Source organism: Gymnoscopelus braueri, assembly GCF_963280865.1.
Source record: "Gymnoscopelus braueri genome assembly, chromosome: 3".
Lineage (NCBI taxonomy): Eukaryota > Metazoa > Chordata > Actinopteri > Myctophiformes > Myctophidae > Gymnoscopelus > Gymnoscopelus braueri.
In genome coordinates this window covers 23,155-44,260 of record NC_137612.1, presented here as the reverse complement: position 1 = coordinate 44,260, position 21,106 = coordinate 23,155, and positions in this window count along the sequence as shown.

Here is a 21,106-nt window from a genome sequence, read left to right as displayed (position 1 = left end):
ATAGGTAAAGGGGTGTGACATTATTTTCTCAGGTCAAACTGAGTCCATTTGAGAGTTTGAGGTATTTTGACAAAATGAGGGAATGAAAGTTCTGTGTTTTGTGGTCCACATAATAAACTAGCACATATACCGATTGGGGTTTCATGTTCTTTTTATTATTTGTTTTTTTTTAAACATGACATTACACATAAAACAGAGACAAGACATGGCAATCTCAGATAATAATATTCTGCATTTCTGGTACACCAGCAGTGATAGGGCCAAGATCCTCTTCTTTGTTCACTCTCTTGCCATAGTAATCGTTCTCATAGAACTGCTCTGAGTCACTCCAGCATAAGTCCTCTGTCTCTGAATTCTCCTTCAGCACATAGTTTTCCTGACGATCAATGTTTTTTTTCTCTCTTACCTCACCCTTGTCCTTGTGAGCTTTATAGTTGCAAACATTGTCTTTCACTTTCTTGTTCTTGTGCACTTTCTTAGACTGTTTGCTGCTTTTGTTTTTTCGGGCTTTGTGTGGAATATTGTTCTCATTGTACGCCTTGTCCTTCTGCACCATCTCCTTTTGTACCTTCTTCTCCTTGTGCTCTTTTTGCACGTTGTAGTTGCACTGAAGCTTGATTGCGGTTGCCAATCTGGGCTTCTTTGCTACTGGCCCATCATCCCAATGTTCTTGCAACTCCGCAAAAGATCTTTTAGTGGCTTTAATGCGGTGCTCTTTGTGTACCTTGCGAACCTCTGCATTGGACTCCTTCTTGATGTTTACGGCAGCTAAGCTGGCATACTCAACAGCCTCTGTTTTATCCCAACTCACTAGGGTGTTTAGTGAGTCGCAGACATTGTTGTAGCTCTCTTCAAGTGCATAGGTCAGCATGTCTTTATCTTTGTTGCATTTGTTTAATTCCAAGTACTTTTCCATATGCATCTGGTTCCCCCGTGTCCATTCTAAGAGTATGTTTGTGTTCTTCTTTGCGAGGATGTTTTCTTGCATACCCAGGAGAGTGCAGACTGCGTTTCTTTTTTCCTTATCACTGTAGATCCAACGGGGCTCCATCAGAAGGTGGAATAGGTCCTTGATCCAGCTGAGTCTAGATAGGTCACCGGAGTTAGAGCGGGCGCTAAGAGGTGGTGGGAACGGTTGTCCCATAATTTCTTGATTCTTGTCTTCATTGTTTGTGTTTTCCCATTCTTTGTGTGCTTCTTCATTGTGTGTGTACCCCCGTCTAGTTTCTTCACACTTGTTGATGCTGTTCTGGTCCTCTTTGAGCATAACCATAAGCACCTTTGCATACTCCTCAAAGTTTTCTTTCTTTCCCAGCCTACTGCTCACATCATCTTTTCCATTGTCCTCTCTCTCATTTTTGCTTGTCTTGCCCCATGCTGACCTTTTGCTCATATTCGTCCACATGTTTTTGACTCTGAGCGCATTTGTTTGAGTCCTGACATCTGGTTCGAACAGTTTGGCCCACTGCTCCAACACAGGTTCTTGATTTTCATCCTCAGGGCATATCATGGCTCTGCTGTACCCAATAGCAGCTTCATTTAACTTTGTCCAGTTCTCACCCATGCGTTTTTTCAGCATCTGCTTGTATCTCATAAGAAGAAAAAGAAAATAACGAATATCACTGCACCAACGCATATATGTTCTTGCCTCTCGAGTTGAGCCAAACAGGAGCTCGGCAACAGCAAAGGGCGTGGGAAACTCGTAATTGAGCAGCTTGATTCCAAGTGTCACTTTCTCGTTACGCACAGGATCTGAAATCTCGCAGTTGATGTGGTTGGGCATTGAAAGTCCCGTTAAGGTGCCAGACTTTACCCGCAAGGCAAATTTTTTGAGAGCTTTTGCATATACTGTATCGTACGTTCCAGGGTGTGTAATAAAGTTGGTGATTGTAGTGAGTTCCTGCAATGTATCCATGTGGCAACTCTGAAACTGCCCTTTGCCATTTACCTCAGTGAGCTCCACTGCTCTGAGGAACCTGGACGTGGTAGAGGCATAAATGGTCATTTGCTTTGCTGCTTGCACTGTGTTGATGATTGGCACCACATATTTCTTAGATCGCAATACGCGCTTTAATTGTACGCCTTCGCTAACTTGCTCTGCATGTTGGTTCACAAACTTGGTACTCCGTAGCCCGTTAGGCAACTCACTCGCTTTCCACCATGGCTTATTTGAGTCATTATACCCGCAAAATCTGTCATCCAGGCAGAGCATTGGCTTCAGGTTAGCCTCACTATGAGCAGGATCTTGCCCAAAGAGCCCTTTCATTTTGACTTGGGCAAATGAGGGCGTCAGGGCCTCATCATGTGTAGGCACCTCAAGAGACAGGTCCCAGAACTCAAACAAGTGGCCCACCATGGCCCTGAGGCGTTCAAGTGTCTCCGTGTTGGGCAGCGCCAGCACCTCCTGGACAAAGAATGACAACTTATTGCCAAATGTGCCCAGGCACACAAAATACGTGCCAAGCCTGGAGACCGTCTTGTCAACGAAGCACAGATTCTCCATCTCCTTGTAGTATGTCACCACAGGTATGACATACTTTGTGTCAGTTCTCAGCTTCTTTGTTGGCAGATAGAAAAGGGCGTAGTTCTGCTCTGCCAGGAGCTTGTGCTTTACACCAGCAAGGTCAACGTGCCTTGCCTTAGAAAAGCACTCGAGTCTGGTGCTGTTTTCTATCTCGACCAGGTCCATCAGTGCCGCCACCAGCTCGGGTGTCTCACTTTTTCCTTGCTCTCTTGTGATTTTCTGCTGTACATCCTTCAACACATCGTTTTTTAGCAACTTAACCATGTTGCTGTCCTTCATCCTCATGTGCATTTTGTAGTGAGACTTCAGGTACTGGTCACGTTTTTTCTTGAAAAGTGTTTTGATATGTTTGTACATCCACTTGTTGCAAACTTCACTAGCAAAGGATGGCTGTTGGTTTCCGTCACGAAGGTTACTGTACCAAGGTGGGATCTTAGACAAGACAACCATGAGCCCTCTACTCTCCGCTCCTGAGCGTGCAGAAGTCAATTCCATCTCTGAGTCAGTATCCATCTATATAATTGGGATAGGGATGTTGAAGTCTGTATGTTTTTTTTGTATTGCCTGGAGAATAGCATAAATGCTCTCTCTGCTGCTGGTGAGAAAACTGATTTGGGAATACTTGTGCTAATACTTTTTAATTCAGAGACCAGCATTAACTATATATATACTGGGCGGAGCATGTGAGCTCTTATTTCTCTCTCTTACAACTGCATTAGCTTACAGTTGTGCCTAAAATGTCCCCTAGAGATACTGCTGGTGTGCAGCTCTTTGCATTGATATGCAGCCTGTTATCACACGCTATGATGGGAAACCAAATGGACTGGATCGACCCTTATGATATGCTCCGCTACGATGCCAGCACCAAAAGCATGAGAATGGAAACGGAGCCATCACATTCTGTTGGGACAAAAGTAAGAGATTACTTCCAGGATCACATAGACGTTGATCCAAAAGTTTGTTACCAGAAATTGGAAGAATTTCAGAGAGAACTCGATATTGATAAAAACACGATTGCATGCACCGTACAACCGCAAACATGCGCGCCAGTCTTGAAGCGCTTTCTCACGAGGTTAGTGTAAGAAATAGACAGAGTACACGTGCCCAGTGGCTCCAAGCACATCTCTTGTGATGCCAAAGTGAACCTCTCGCCTCAAGCACTGTCAGTGATTCGAAAACTTGTTATGGGTGAGGATAACTGGATGCCAGGGGCTCCACATAACTACAAACCCTGGAAGTGGTACTTTGAGAACAACTTTGGCATGGAGATCAAGTCGGTCACAAGGGTCTCTGCGTTTGTCATGGTTATTGTAGTCATCATTTGCTCAGAGCTATGGTCAGTGGTGTCATTGTTTGTTCAGTGGAAGAGATTTCTTTCTATTTGCTTCTCACTCAGTGTTGTCTGGAACTGGTTCTACCTGTACAATGTTTATGTTGCTGAGCAACAAAGTAAAATTGTTCAAATGGACAACATGAACTCTAGATGCACCGGGATGATGAAATCTGAAGGAGTGGTTCAGAACTACATGGAGTCTCCATGATGACCCATGTAAGAGCTACTATGAAGTTCTCAGAGCAAAACCAATCTTAATGGTGCCACCAACCAAGGCCATATCGCTCACCATCACTAACCTCTTCACAGAACCTCTGAAACACTTCGGCAAGGGAATTAGTGAGTTTGCCAAGGCTCTACTCAAGGATCTACCCATGACCCTGCAGATTCCTGTACTCCTTTGTGTTGTACTCTCCTTGCTTTTGATGATGTACTGTGGAGTTCACGCGACCTTCCGGCATGTCATTCTTATGCAACTTAGACAAAATCACAGGGAACCCACTAGCCAGAGTGTGGAACAATCCCCGCTGCTCAGGGAGCCTGGGGAAGATAGCTTTAAACTCTTGGCTGAGCCTAAGCGTATGTTAAAAACCCGCAAAAAACATAGCAGATTGTTAAAGGTGTATGTTCACAAGATAAGGTGCAAAAGAGTAAAATCTGCAACATTATCACTGGTGGTGCAGCAAGAAAAAGAGACATTGCAAGGCAAGGTGTGAAGGAAACAAATATTGTAATCGTCACAATGAACAGGTCCTAACTCTATCTTATCAATAAACAATAGTAAACCATCTTTGGTGTTCTGTTTCTTTACATTGGATACATTGTTTTTGATGACTCTGTTTTGTTAGCTTTATGAATAAAGAACATGATCTAACATTTAGTCCCAACACCTGTTTGTCAGAAAAACCTCAAACTGTCAAATAAACTCAGTTTAACATGAAGACACAGGAAAACACACCACCAAGACAAACAGAAGCTTCAAGATGCCATTCGCTAATTCCTGCAAAGCACACGATGCGTTCTCCCACCGATGCGTTCTCCCACCGGTGAACAAGGGCTGTTCCACAGAAGCAGAAATGAACACAGCCTGAGATAACTTTTTTTTAAAACTTTTTATTATTTTATTATTGCACAGATCATGTTCAATAAAAAAAAGGCCCCCATAAAATAGATTATTGTGTTGCTTTATTTTGGTTTATTTAAGTTTCATTCTAACATATTACATAGTGTAAGACAAACAGAAGCTTCAAGTTGCTTTTTTGATTGATTGATTGGAATTTTTATTAGGCAAAATAATGTAAAACAACACAGTTACATTTATAATGCTTTTGTCTAAAAGGTCCGGCCAAAAAAGTCCTTGCGAACTTGTTTCCGTTGGGGTCCTTGAGTTAATTTCATAGACATATATAGTAGCAACCAAACAGTTCAAAAATCAACATGAAAATACAGATAATACAGAAAAAATACCACCATGTACAAAAAAAAGCAATTAAAAAATATATGTACAAAAAAAGGGGGGGGGGAGCATGGAAAAATAAAAATTACATACAAAAAAAGCATAAGGAAATACAAAATATGTACAAAAAAGAGGAGGGGGGGGTCGTCTGTCTACAGGGAAACTGGTACTAGCTCCTCTTTCGGCCTCCAGAAAGATGGGTTTTTAGGGCTGTTTTGAATGAGCCCAGCGAACTGCATTTGCCACAGGACTTGTACCGTCTTCCCCAATTCCCATCTTCATAACATCATGTATGTTTTCTCTCCATCTCTGCTTAAATATTGTCTGAACATAAAATATGATACGTTGCATGCTGGCAACGACATGGCGGCTCTCGGTTTCTTTTCTTTTTTCTGCCCCAGCAAACTTAGAGGAGATTTTCTTATGTGCCTTATCGCCTTTCAGGGTGAACTGTACCTCAGCCATCTTAAAGTACTTTGATCTCGCAGAAGGCAAGCAGTCCTTGCGGACCTTGCAGAGAAGAGAGGCAGAGGCAGAGGCAGCTTTTTCAAAGGAAGGCAAGCAGTCTTTGAGAGCAGATGTGAAATTCACACAGGCAGCTTTTGCAGCGGACACCAGCTTGCAGTATTCAGGGAACATCCTCGGATTGTGGGACAAGTAGAAAAGGAATATTTTCATTGAACAGACTTTGGAGGTGTTAGTGATTCGTGTTGGGTAACTTTGGAAAATATCCATAACACATTCACATGAAACCTCAGGTTGCTCCTCCTCTTTGTCCCAGCTTGAGAAGTGTTCCAAGAATTGGTCCAGCATGTAAAACTGCACACACTTGATATCAAGCAATACACGTTTTGCTTCGTCCTGGGCCATTGAGTCCTTTTTGGTTAGCCCACAAGTCCAGGTCTCCTCTTTTTCCCTTAACTCTTTGTCCACGGACACTGTGAACTTAACAGAACATGGAGAATGCCTTGATATGAAATCATCACAGCTAGTCTTTACGGCAGACATCAGCCTTTGGTATTCGGGTAATACGCCCCGTTTATTAGAAAGGTAGAACATGAACCAGTTCCACTCTGGTATAGCGTATAGACAACTATTATCTATTCTCACTGGTGTCCTTGCATCATCGCTACTGATTTTGCAATGGAACTTCAGCAAAGACTGAGGGAGCCTTTGTCCAAGTTCAATTTTCCTTTTAACTGTAGATTTCAGCAGTTCATATGTTGAGTGTGAACGTAGCATCTTCAGAATCGGCTGAGAAACAACCGTTTTTAACTCTTCCATGACTGAGTAAGAATGCTGGTCAGGTTTGAAGAAAGTGCTTTTATGAGGAAGCAATGACAATTGCAGTGAGGGTTGTTGGGAGGGAGTCCCGTAGCACAAGTATGTATGTTGTTCATGGACTGCAGCTCAGCTTTCGGAAGACTCCTGCTGACTTGAAGCAATACAGTCCCAATGGCCAATCATCCAGTCAATGCTAAAATATAAATCATCGCCCTCGTAATCATAATAACAATAATATTTGTCCTCAGCAGTGCGCAACTCCCGCTCCTCGTCCTCAGCATACAAGGTGTGGCTAGGCTTCTTCTGTAGGTGATGTATGTAATTAAAATACTCCTTGTCCGTGATGATTAGTTTGTTCTCATTATCCTCCTCACCTAGCCTGGTTTTATACCATAGACCCATAGGCCCACTCTCTGAGTATACTGCCTCTTGGACCTAGGACTTCTCCGGTACAAAATGCATTGTCCAATGAGAGGTGGAGGTGGGCATGGGGTGGTTTAGGGAATTTCTAATCCCCTCCCCCTTGTAATCCCTGACACTGGAGCCAATGTCAGATTGAAGCTCCACCCAGCTTCAGTCTAAAAAAAAAAAAAGATCTAGAGAGAGTTCACCAAGACAGACAAAATGGCCTTTGCCCTTGTAAAAAGCAGTTGCTGCTGCAGACCTCACCAAGAAACACACAGAGCTTCTTTGAAAAATGTCCTCTCTCAGCATGAAAGAGGCTAACACAGAGCCATCAAAACAAACAGTAGAAAGGAAGAGAAGAAGAAAAAAAGAAAAAGAAAAAAAAGAGTTAGAGACACTTGCAAACTCTTACATGGAGCATACATACAGCGAAGATGATAAATTCCTCATAGGGGAAAGTAATGGAACTAAGGTCTTCTTTGGGTTAAAAGATGATGGAACTGCAATTGCAATGAAGAGAATGTCTCTAATAGACTTTAATGTGCTGGCGAAAGAGATAGACCTTTTAAAGCTTAAAGAGCTGGATGATCCTTCCATTGTAAGATATCTGGCCTTTCTAGAGGCTCAGGACTTTGGATACATTGTTCTTCAGTTATGTGATCACTCACTGGAAGATTACATCAAGTTCCTACATCAAGGAATCCCACATCCAAGAATTGTGTTTCCTGAAGACCATCTTCCTGAAAAGGCAGTTGCACAACAAGTTCTCACTGGCTTAAAGATGCTCCACCATCAGAATCCTCCAATCCTCCACGGCAATATCAAACCCGAGAATGTATTGTTTGGTAAGCTACAGAAGAAAAAAATAAAACAAGCTCCTAATGCACACATAATTTGAGAGTTTTCTGACAAGTTCAAGTCAACTGAGTTCTTTTGAGAGAACGCATCAGTTTGACCTGACCATTTTTTATTTATCTATCCATTTTACCCTGCAGATGGTACAAGGAAGGCCAGATTGGCAGATTTTGGAATATGCAAACCAGACAACAAAGGACAAACAGAACATAAAGCCCGTACCGGAGGAGCGAGACCATCATGCTGGATGGCGAAAGAGACCCTCATCTTGATGTCTTTTGATAAGGATGTACTTTCTGTATTTACAGATAGTGCTGGTACAAGAAGTGCTGACATACAGGTTTGTTCTTATTCAGCATGCAAATAATTGTATCAATGAAAGCAACACATACTACAACTAAATGTTCATGTTCATTCTACAGGTGGCTGGGATGTTGTTATATTACCTCCTGTCTGGAGGACACCATCCATTTGGCAAAGGCCCTCAGTGTATATACAACATTCTGGATGCTAAGTACAACCTGGACCGTGTTCAAGATGTGCATGCCAAGGATCTCATCAAGAGGATGATCAATGAAGACCCAAAGAAAAGACCTAAAGTGGAGGGGTGCTTGGATCATCCCTACTTCTGTGTAAAATGAAAAGTATGACAAACGAGAAAACAGCTCTGAACATTCTTGTTTCACACTGCCATGTCTCATAAATCCTGTACACCTCAGGAAGAGTATATAACAATAATAATAATAATAATAATAATAATAATAATAATAATAATAATACAAATAAAGAAATTACAAATTTCATGTGGGTATGTACTTTCTTCATTGTTATGTGACACAGAACTTCGCCACACCACAAAGGGGTGCATTGGACAAGAGATACATTAACAAGGGCAGAATTTCAGAACAGAAAGCTCATTGAAAAACAGTAACAGAAACAATGGCAGTCACAAGTGCACATTACCAAGCAGGTTTTGACCAAAACAAAGTGACTTGTTTTACAGTGGTCACAGGAGAGCTTCAGGCAAGTGAGTTTGTGCAGCGCCTCCACATGATGCAGGAGCATGCATCGCTTGTATGTACCTATGTGGTAGTGGACCGTATCGCGTTGTGCATCCTTAAGGATAAAAAAATAAAGGCAGCAAAGGATCCCACTCATTTATTAGAAAGACACAGAGATCGCTTCAATATTATACCTGACAGCGACATCTTCTACATGCTGACTAAAGGTAACGAGGCCTTCGAGGATGGGATCGAGGTATACGAGAAGCTGGCCATGGAATACAATAACTTTAAACTGCAGAGGATGCATGACACTGCATCTCTTTTGCTGACCTTTGCAGTCTTTGCAGCCTACCGTAAAATGTCTGAACACCTATTGTACTTCAACTTCAACCTAGACATAGACTTGGCCTCGGTGACCAAGGAAACACTTTTGGAGATGAAATGCGGCCACAGCTTCAAGGCCGCAATGATCTTAGGACAAGATCAGCGCTCTGCCCGAGTTCAGGTCAAACTGAGTTCATGTGGAAGTTGAAGCAGTATTCTGACAAAACTGAGATCAGGTCAAACTGAGTTCATGTGGAAGTTAAACTCTGTTTGACCTGAACTGGAAAACTCACAGTTGAAGCACACCTTGGTAGTGCTGATTGAAGTTGCAGAAGTTGAATTTGGAGGCCTTCAAAGTCTGGACTGTAATTTGTGATGTTTTACTGTATGTGAACACCAAGGTGTGCTGCAACTGAGGCAACAACTTGTTGCCTCAGTTCCACTTTGGTTTACTGTGAAGAGAGACAAGCAAACCAAAGTGTTGTGAAGAGCACTAAACTTTAGTTTACTCTGCACAACACTTTGGTTTACTCTGAAGAGAGACAGAGAAAAAACACACAACACTTTCACAACACTTTGGTTTACTCTGAAGAGAGACAGAGTTGTGTGTTGTGTTCAACAACAACTTGTTGGTTTCAACCTATCACCGTAACTGTCACAGGCTTTGCAAATTTTAACACATACATCCATGAGGCCTTCAAAGTCTGGACTGTAATTTGTGATGTTTTACTGTATGTGAACACCAAGGTGTGCTGCAACTGAGGCAACAACTTGTTGCCTCAGTTCCACTTTGGTTTACTGTGAAGAGAGACAAGCAAACCAAAGTGTTGTGAACAGCACTAAACTTTAGTTTACTCTGCACAACACTTTGGTTTACTCTGAAGAGAGACAGAGAAAAAACACACAACACTTTCACAACACTTTGGTTTACTCTGAAGAGAGACAGCGTTGTGTGTTGTGTTCAACAACAACTTGTTGGTTTCAACCTGTCACAGGCTTTGCAAATTTTATCACATACATCCATGAGGCCTTCAAAGTCTGGACTGTAATTTGTGATGTTTTGCTGTATTGAACACCAAGGTGTGCTGCAACTCAGTTGGTTTGCTGCAACTCTGCAACTCAGATGTGTGCTGCCAGTTGAAGCACACTTTGGTTTACTGTGAAGAGAGACAAGGTAAACCAAAGTGTGCTTCAAATGAGGCAACAAGTGTTTGGGAGTTTTCTGTTTCCTCTCTGTCTGGAAGCAGTATGTTTTCTCTCTGAATGTGTTTTCAGGTCAAATTGAGTTCATGTGGAAGTTGAAGCAGTATTCTGACAAAACTGAGATCAGGTCAAACTGAGTTCATGTGGAAGTTAAACTCTGTTTGACCTGAACTGGAAAACTCACAGTTGAAGCACACCTTGGTAGTGCTGATTGAAGTTGCAGAAGTTGGATTTGGAGGCCTTCAAAGTCTGGACTGTAATTTGTGATGTTTTACTGTATGTGAACACCAAGGTGTGCTGCAACTGAGGCAACAACTTGTTGCCTCAGTTCCACTTTGGTTTACTGTGAAGAGAGACAAGCAAACCAAAGTGTTGTGAAGAGCACTAAACTTTAGTTTACTCTGCACAACACTTTGGTTTACTCTGAAGAGAGACAGAGAAAAAACACACAACACTTTCACAACACTTTGGTTTACTCTGAAGAGAGACAGAGTTGTGTGTTGTGTTCAACAACAACTTGTTGGTTTCAACCTATCACCGTAACTGTCACAGGCTTTGCAAATTTTAACACATACATCCATGAGGCCTTCAAAGTCTGGACTGTAATTTGTGATGTTTTACTGTATGTGAACACCAAGGTGTGCTGCAACTGAGGCAACAACTTGTTGCCTCAGTTCCACTTTGGTTTACTGTGAAGAGAGACAAGCAAACCAAAGTGTTGTGAACAGCACTAAACTTTAGTTTACTCTGCACAACACTTTGGTTTACTCTGAAGAGAGACAGAGAAAAAACACACAACACTTTCACAACACTTTGGTTTACTCTGAAGAGAGACAGCGTTGTGTGTTGTGTTCAACAACAACTTGTTGGTTTCAACCTGTCACAGGCTTTGCAAATTTTATCACATACATCCATGAGGCCTTCAAAGTCTGGACTGTAATTTGTGATGTTTTGCTGTATTGAACACCAAGGTGTGCTGCAACTCAGTTGGTTTGCTGCAACTCTGCAACTCAGATGTGTGCTGCCAGTTGAAGCACACTTTGGTTTACTGTGAAGAGAGACAAGGTAAACCAAAGTGTGCTTCAAATGAGGCAACAAGTGTTTGGGAGTTTTCTGTTTCCTCTCTGTCTGGAAGCAGTATGTTTTCTCTCTGAATGTGTTTTCAGGTCAAATTGAGTTCATGTGGAAGTTGAAGCAGTATTCTGACAAAACTGAGATCAGGTCAAACTGAGTTCATGTGGAAGTTAAACTCTGTTTGACCTGAACTGGAAAACTCACAGTTGAAGCACACCTTGGTAGTGCTGATTGAAGTTGCAGAAGTTGGATTTGGAGGCCTTCAAAGTCTGGACTGTAATTTGTGATGTTTTACTGTATGTGAACACCAAGGTGTGCTGCAACTGAGGCAACAACTTGTTGCCTCAGTTCCACTTTGGTTTACTGTGAAGAGAGACAAGCAAACCAAAGTGTTGTGAAGAGCACTAAACTTTAGTTTACTCTGCACAACACTTTGGTTTACTCTGAAGAGAGACAGAGAAAAAACACACAACACTTTCACAAAACTTTGGTTTACTCTGAAGAGAGACAGAGTTGTGTGTTGTGTTCAACAACAACTTGTTGGTTTCAACCTATCACCGTAACTGTCACAGGCTTTGCAAATTTTAACACATACATCCATGAGGCCTTCAAAGTCTGGACTGTAATTTGTGATGTTTTCCTGTATGTGAACACCAAGGTGTGCTGCAACTGAAGCAACAACTTGTTGCCTCAGTTCCACTTTGGTTTACTGTGAAGAGAGACAAGCAAACCAAAGTGTTGTGAAGAGCACTAAACTTTAGTTTACTCTGCACAACACTTTGGTTTACTCTGAAGAGAGACAGAGAAAAAACACAACACTTTCACAACACTTTGGTTTACTCTGAAGAGAGACAGAGTTGTGTGTTGTGTTCAACAACAACTTGTTGGTTTCAACCTATCACCGTAACTGTCACAGGCTTTGCAAATTTTAACACATACATCCATGAGGCCTTCAAAGTCTGGACTGTAATTTGTGATGTTTTACTGTATGTGAACACCAAGGTGTGCTGCAACTGAGGCAACAACTTGTTGCCTCAGTTCCACTTTGGTTTACTGTGAAGAGAGACAAGCAAACCAAAGTGTTGTGAAGAGCACTAAACTTTAGTTTACTCTGCACAACACTTTGGTTTACTCTGAAGAGAGACAGAGAAAAAACACACAACACTTTCACAACACTTTGGTTTACTCTGAAGAGAGACAGAGTTGTGTGTTGTGTTCAACAACAACTTGTTGGTTTCAACCTATCACCGTAACTGTCACAGGCTTTGCAAATTTTAACACATACATCCATGAGGCCTTCAAAGTCTGGACTGTAATTTGTGATGTTTTACTGTATGTGAACACCAAGGTGTGCTGCGAGGCAACAACTTGTTGCCTCAGTTCCACTTTGGTTTACTGTGAAGAGAGACAAGCAAACCAAAGTGTTGTGAAGAGCACTAAACTTTAGTTTACTCTGCACAACACTTTGGTTTACTCTGAAGAGAGACAGAGAAAAAACACACAACACTTTCACAACACTTTGGTTTACTCTGAAGAGAGACAGAGTTGTGTGTTGTGTTCAACAACAACTTGTTGGTTTCAACCTATCACCGTAACTGTCACAGGCTTTGCAAATTTTAACACATACATCCATGAGGCCTTCAAAGTCTGGACTGTAATTTGTGATGTTTTACTGTATGTGAACACCAAGGTGTGCTGCAACTGAGGCAACAACTTGTTGCCTCAGTTCCACTTTGGTTTACTGTGAAGAGAGACAAGCAAACCAAAGTGTTGTGAAGAGCACTAAACTTTAGTTTACTCTGCACAACACTTTGGTTTACTCTGAAGAGAGACAGAGAAAAAACACACAACACTTTCACAACACTTTGGTTTACTCTGAAGAGAGACAGCGTTGTGTGTTGTGTTCAACAACAACTTGTTGGTTTCAACCTATCACCGTAACTGTCACAGGCTTTGCAAATTTTAACACATACATCCATGAGGCCTTCAAAGTCTGGACTGTAATTTGTGATGTTTTACTGTATGTGAACACCAAGGTGTGCTGCGAGGCAACAACTTGTTGCCTCAGTTCCACTTTGGTTTACTGTGAAGAGAGACAAGCAAACCAAAGTGTTGTGAAGAGCACTAAACTTTAGTTTACTCTGCACAACACTTTGGTTTACTCTGAAGAGAGACAGAGAAAAAACACACAACACTTTCACAACACTTTGGTTTACTCTGAAGAGAGACAGAGTTGTGTGTTGTGTTCAACAACAACTTGTTGGTTTCAACCTATCACCGTAACTGTCACAGGCTTTGCAAATTTTATCACATACATCCATGAGGCCTTCAAAGTCTGGACTGTAATTTGTGATGTTTTACTGTATGTGAACACCAAGGTGTGCTGCAACTGAGGCAACAACTTGTTGCCTCAGTTCCACTTTGGTTTACTGTGAAGAGAGACAAGCAAACCAAAGTGTTGTGAAGAGCACTAAACTTTAGTTTACTCTGCACAACACTTTGGTTTACTCTGAAGAGAGACAGAGAAAAAACACACAACACTTTCACAACACTTTGGTTTACTCTGAAGAGAGACAGAGTTGTGTGTTGTGTTCAACAACAACTTGTTGGTTTCAACCTATCACCGTAACTGTCACAGGCTTTGCAAATTTTAACATACATCCATGAGGCCTTCAAAGTCTGGACTGTAATTTGTGATGTTTTACTGTATGTGAACACCAAGGTGTGCTGCAACTGAGGCAACAACTTGTTGCCTCAGTTCCACTTTGGTTTACTGTGAAGAGAGACAAGCAAACCAAAGTGTTGTGAAAAGCACTAAACTTTAGTTTACTCTGCACAACACTTTGGTTTACTCTGAAGAGAGACAGAGAAAAAACACACAACACTTTCACAAAACTTTGGTTTACTCTGAAGAGAGACAGAGTTGTGTGTTGTGTTCAACAACAACTTGTTGGTTTCAACCTATCACCGTAACTGTCACAGGCTTTGCAAATTTTAACACATACATCCATGAGGCCTTCAAAGTCTGGACTGTAATTTGTGATGTTTTACTGTATGTGAACACAAAGGTGTGCTGCAACTGAGGCAACAACTTAGTTCCACTTTGGTTTACTGTGAAGAGAGACAAGCAAACCAAAGTGTTGTGAACAGCACTAAACTTTAGTTTACTCTGCACAACACTTTGGTTTACTCTGAAGAGAGACAGAGAAAAAACACACAACACTTTCACAACACTTTGGTTTACTCTGAAGAGAGACAGAGTTGTGTGTTGTGTTCAACAACAACTTGTTGGTTTCAACCTATCACCGTAACTGTCACAGGCTTTGCAAATTTTAACACATACATCCATGAGGCCTTCAAAGTCTGGACTGTAATTTGTGATGTTTTACTGTATGTGAACACCAAGGTGTGCTGCAACTGAGGCAACAACTTGTTGCCTCAGTTCCACTTTGGTTTACTGTGAAGAGAGACAAGCAAACCAAAGTGTTGTGAACAGCACTAAACTTTAGTTTACTCTGCACAACACTTTGGTTTACTCTGAAGAGAGACAGAGAAAAAACACACAACACTTTCACAACACTTTGGTTTACTCTGAAGAGAGACAGAGTTGTGTGTTGTGTTCAACAACAACTTGTTGGTTTCAACCTATCACCGTAACTGTCACAGGCTTTGCAAATTTTAACACATACATCCATGAGGCCTTCAAAGTCTGGACTGTAATTTGTGATGTTTTACTGTATGTGAACACCAAGGTGTGCTGCAACTGAGGCAACAACTTGTTACCTCAGTTCCACTTTGGTTTACTGTGAAGAGAGACAAGCAAACCAAAGTGTTGTGAAGAGCACTAAACTTTAGTTTACTCTGCACAACACTTTGGTTTACTCTGAAGAGAGACAGAGAAAAAACACACAACACTTTCACAACACTTTGGTTTACTCTGAAGAGAGACAAGGTAAACCAAAGTGTGCTTCAAATGAGGCAACAAGTGTTTGGGAGTTTTCTGTTTCCTCTCTGTCTGGAAGCAGTATGTTTTCTCTCTGAATGTGTTTTCAGGTCAAATTGAGTTCATGTGGAAGTTGAAGCAGTATTCTGACAAAACTGAGATCATGTCAAACTGAGTTCATGTGGAAGTTAAACTCTGTTTGACCTGAACTGGAAAACTCACAGTTGAAGCACACCTTGGTAGTGCTGATTGAAGTTGCAGAAGTTGGATTTGGAGGCCTTCAAAGTCTGGACTGTAATTTGTGATGTTTTGCTGTATTGAACACCAAGGTGTGCTGCAACTCAGTTGGTTTGCTGCAACTCTGCAACTCATTTGTGTGCTGATAAAGAGCACAACTCACAACTCTGTCTCTCTTCAGAATAAACCAAAGTGTAATGAAAGTGTTGTGTGTTTTCTCTCTGTCTCACTTCAGAGAAGTGTTGCATCACATATAATCTATGTTCCACAGAAGCAGAAATGAACAAAGCCTATTTTTAAATAGCCAAAGTAATCGTAAAATGACACACAGATGTGTTCCCGGTCTGAATGGGTTAATTTAACTGAGGCAACAAGTGTTTGGAGTTTCCAGAACTTTCATTCCTCACTTCGTCAGAATCCCAAACACTCTCAAATGAACTCCAAACTCCAAATAAACTCAGTTTATCCTGAACTCCATTTGACCTGAAGACACATTTAGAGATAGACATATTCAGAGAGAAAACATACTGCTTCCAGACAGAGAGAAAACAGAAAACTCCAAACACTTGTTGCCTCATTTGAAAGCACACTTGGGTTAACTTGTCTCTCTTCACAGTAAACCAAAGTGTTGTAAACAAATGAGTGTTCATCCAGTATATTTCAGCTAAACATGTATACATGGGGCGAGAAAATCACCTAAGAATGACAAGAACAATGAATAGATAAATAAAACCATTTTATTATGAGCAAACATTTGTAATCCTGTTCTTAACACCGAGAGAAGACAGAGAGATTGTGTGTATTCTTTCTGTCTTTCTTCAGACTAAACCAAAGTGTTGTATGTTTTCAATGTATAGGTTAAACTGAGTTCATGACTTTGTCAAAACACCTTTACATTCAACTGTTCAATACAGTAAAACATCACAAATTACAGTCCAGACTTTGAAAGCCTCATGGATGTATGTGATACCGTTGGGGTTTCAGTTGCAAATCCAACTTCTGCAACTTCAATCAGCACTACCAAGGTGTGCTTCAGGTCAAAGTGAGTTTAACTTTCACATGAACTCAGTTTGACCTGATCTCAGTTTTGTCAGAATACTGCTTCAACTTCCAAATGAAGCCTCATGGAATTGGTCAAACTCCTCCGGATCCTCCTCTGTCTGAGGGTTGGGGTTTGTCTGGTTAGTCTGTCTGACTTTTCTTCCTCCACTCCTTTTTTGACGTCTTATTTAAGTTTTTACAAGAAACAGCGCCCCAAGTGGTTTGCATCAATAATACAACTTCTTCTTCTTCTGATCCCATTTTCCTAGCTTGAACTCACTAACGAACCCTGTCAGCTGCAGCTGGTATTGCTGCTGATTCCCTATGTAGCTATGAATCACGTAAACAATAGGAATACTTCTGTCATTTCCCCTTTTGAAACCCTGGTTAGGGTTAGGGTTAGGGTTAGGGTTAGGGTAGGGTTAGGGTTAGGGTTAGGGTTAGGGTTAGGGTTAGGGTAGGGTTAGGGTTAGGGTTAGGGTTAGGGTTAGGTATTGTTTAATGATAAGTGTGGTTTAAAAAGGCAAATTAAATGCTCTATTGCACTGGCCCATCTGTTTCTCCCTTAAAACCTGCTTCAACTAGAGAGATATATGTATATATGTGATGTGTGTGTGTGTGATGATTTATTTTGGGTTAGGGTTAGGGTTAGGGTTAGGGTTAGGGTTAGGGTTAGGGTTAGGGTTAGGGTTAGGGTAGGGTTAGGGTTAGGGTTAGGGTTAGGGTTAGGGTTAGGGTTAGGGTTAGGGTTAGGGGTTAGGGTTAGGGTTAGGGTTAGGGTTAGGGTTAGCACTGCGCAAAAAACCCAAGAATCCCTAGATATCGTTGCCCGAATATTACCAGATATGATGCAAATATGATGATATCCAAATGGGATACTCTCCGAACAGTATTTGAAATATATTTCATGGTCGGAGCATATCAACTACGGATGTGGGACCACTTTTATTCTTGATAGAATATGGAGTGTATCATCCCAGATACTGTATATTACCACATGCCATATTCGGGAAATAATTCTAATCAGTGTCTAAAATATCTCATCAGAAATGGACAGCTGTCATATGTGGAGATGATTCGTTACTCATATCCAATGTCAAGATATGACCACTATCCATATTTGAAGTCCAAACACCAGTTGCAGCTTATGTCAGGATATTGCATTGATACGATCTGTAACCATATTTGACGTCCAAACACCACTTTCATTTTATGTCAGGATATTGTATCGATACGACCTGTAACCATATTTGAAGTACGACCTGTAACCATATTTGAAGTCCAAACACCACTTGCATTTTATGTCAGGATATTGTATCGATACGACCTGTAACCATATTTGAAGTACGACCTGTAACCATATTTGAAGTCCAAACACCACTTGCATTTTATGTCAGGATATTATATCGATATGACCTGTAACCATATTTGAAGTCCAAACACCACTTGCATTTTATGTCAGGATATTGTATCGATACGACCTGGAACCATATTTGAAGTCCTAACACCACTTGCATTTTATGTCAGGATATTGTATCGATACGACCTGTAACCATATTTGAAGTCCAAACACCACTTGCATATTATGTCAGGATATTGTATTGATACGACCTGTAACCATATTTGAAGTCCAAACACCACTTGCATATTATGTCAGGTTATTGTATTGATACGGCCTGTAACCATGGCCGATCTACTTTGAAGATAAATATTAAGCTAAAAATGACAACAAAAAATCACTTTCAAATGAGCAATATTTATTTTTTAACAGAGCTGGGGCCAAGACCTCCAAAACACACACACACCTCAAAACTCTTCTCCACACACACACCTCAAACTCTCCCTCTCTACACACACGCACTCCCAAACTCCCTCTCCACACAACTAGGAACAAGGTAGGAACGACGGGTCAAGATTGGGCAGAAGTCTCTGGAGAACTGAACTGACTTTTTAAACGGAACGGGGTGTGAGTGATGCTAAAAAAATATTAAAATAAACATCCACACACACACACACACACACACACACACACACACACACACACACACACACACACACACACACACACACACACACACACACACACACACACACACACACACACTATCCTAAACTGTTCACAACTGTACTCCTAAAAACAGTATTAAAATAAAAACATCCACACACACCACCGTTAACTGTGCACAACTGTACTCCGAAGCTTTTGAAAGGGTGCATAAATGTTTCGTGTTCCAGTTCAGTTCCCCATAGCTTTGTTTGATTGGCTCAGCATCAGATTTGAACCAGAAACATAATGACACCTTCACGTGTTTCCAGTCCAAATCTGCCGCTAAGCCAATCAAACAAAGTAAACTGAACTGGAACCATTTATACTCCCTTCCAAAAGCTTAGGAGTCCAGTAGCCTATACACAAATCCACAGAGCTCTGCCCTGTAGGTGGCGCAGCCATTGCTGCGGTGTCAGACTCGGTGTCAGTCAGCTGCAGTCACTGACGTTACTCTTGAGTCTTTTACCTGCTTTTTACTAACTTTTACTAACTTTTACTAACACTAACTTTACAAAGATGTATAGTTATTTAGTAATTAAACCAAGCAGGTAAAGAGTAACGTCAACAGACGGACAGAACCGCAACAGCTGCTGACTGAGTCTGACACCGCAGCAATGGCGCGCTACCTACAGGGCAGCGCTCCGTGGATTAGTGTATAACTAAAAGGCTTTACACTCCAGTGTCGCCTTCTTCCTTCTCACTCTCCTGCAGATAGTGATGCTTGCCCTCTGCAGCAGGGGGGTTTGTCTGGTGAAGAGTTCGTAGTTTGTGCGAACACGGTTGGACTTCGGCTCCACACACTTCCTTCGGTTTTCATCCAGGGCAGTTTGACATGAAGCCATTATTTTGGACAGCCGTCCGGCGCGCCACTTTGGTGAAGTTATTTTAAAGGCAGTCTTGTCTTCATCACTCTCTTCATCACTGACAAAGTTCGCGTCCGCACCACTGAGGTAGTCCAAGTCCTCTCTCTCTCCTCCCTTCTGCCCAATCTTGACCCGTTTCTTGAAAAGCTATGTAACAGATGAGAAGAGGAGGTTAGACTTTTAAAGCGATCAACAAAACTAAATAAGTAAATATAGTATGAGGGTTATATTATGGCTAGCTCTAGTCCCGAGCATTAGAAAGTTCTCGCTAACCTCTGGACCAGGAACAGTGCATTTTCCATTGACTGTAAAATGAACAGGTGTACATTATGACAAGGGCTCCCAAGCTTTTCAGGCTGTGACCCCCCTTCATAATATTTGAACTGGGGCCCCCCCACCCTGACAAGCACTTTAGGAATTTTAGGAGTTGAGGCATTACATTTAGTTGACACGGTTCCACAGATAAATGTTGTGAAAATAGCTGATCTACAAACTCACAACTTGAGGACGTCCTCAGAGTTACTACAGGGGGTCCGCCAAATCTTTGTTTGATATGATTTATTTTTTCTACATTAACCACTTGAACCCTAGCATCCCTTTTCTGAGGAGAACTTTAGCCAGAAAAAAGATCAGCAAAAGTTTATCTGAAACACAATTTTATACAATATAGAGGGGGTCCCTGCTTCAACTCTCTCTCAGCTTGGCCTGAAAACGTTGAAGACCCCTGCGTTAAACAGTATGTTGGTTTGTTTACTGTCGAATGAGAAAACAATGTTGCACTAAAGTAATTATCAGGGTACCCCCCAAAATCATTTGGGTCCCCGACCCCCAGTTTGGGAACCATTGAGAGTAGGATCACTACACTTGAGAAAACCTAAGTATGATTTTGATATTCACTGAAACAAGGCAGTTTTATGATGCTGAAAGCCTATTGTCTATGGTGGGAAGCCTTTTATAACCCCACCTTTTGTGTAAAATTCACTTTTTGGCCAGGAAATAAAACGTCCTGACAGAAAAGCTTTGATTCACTCAAGTGTGCCACCGATCTGGACTGGACAATAAAAAAATGCTATGACAGATCTGTAGAATAGGCTTAAAGGTAGGGTAAGTGATTTGCTTTGGTTAAAATAAGTGTTAAATAGCTCTATATTGTGATAGTACTCATTGCTATAGAATGTTTGTTCAGTAACAGGAGTCTCCTTGTCTCTCCACCTCTTTATTAAACAGAAAATGCATTTTCGTTTCAGTTCAATTTTATCCAACCAGGACAGAGAACTCAATCAGGATACAGATTAAACAAGTGAAATTGGAAGTGATGACACTAAGAAATGAGCAGACAAAATTGGAACTGGAACACTATACAAATTAAGCTAAAGAAATTGTACTTTCTCCTGATTGGCTGAGATTTTGACACCTACCAAAACATTTATTTTCTGTTTATTAAAGAGCTGGAGAGACAGGGAGACATCTGTTACTGAAAAAACACTCTATAGCAATGATTACTATCAGAATA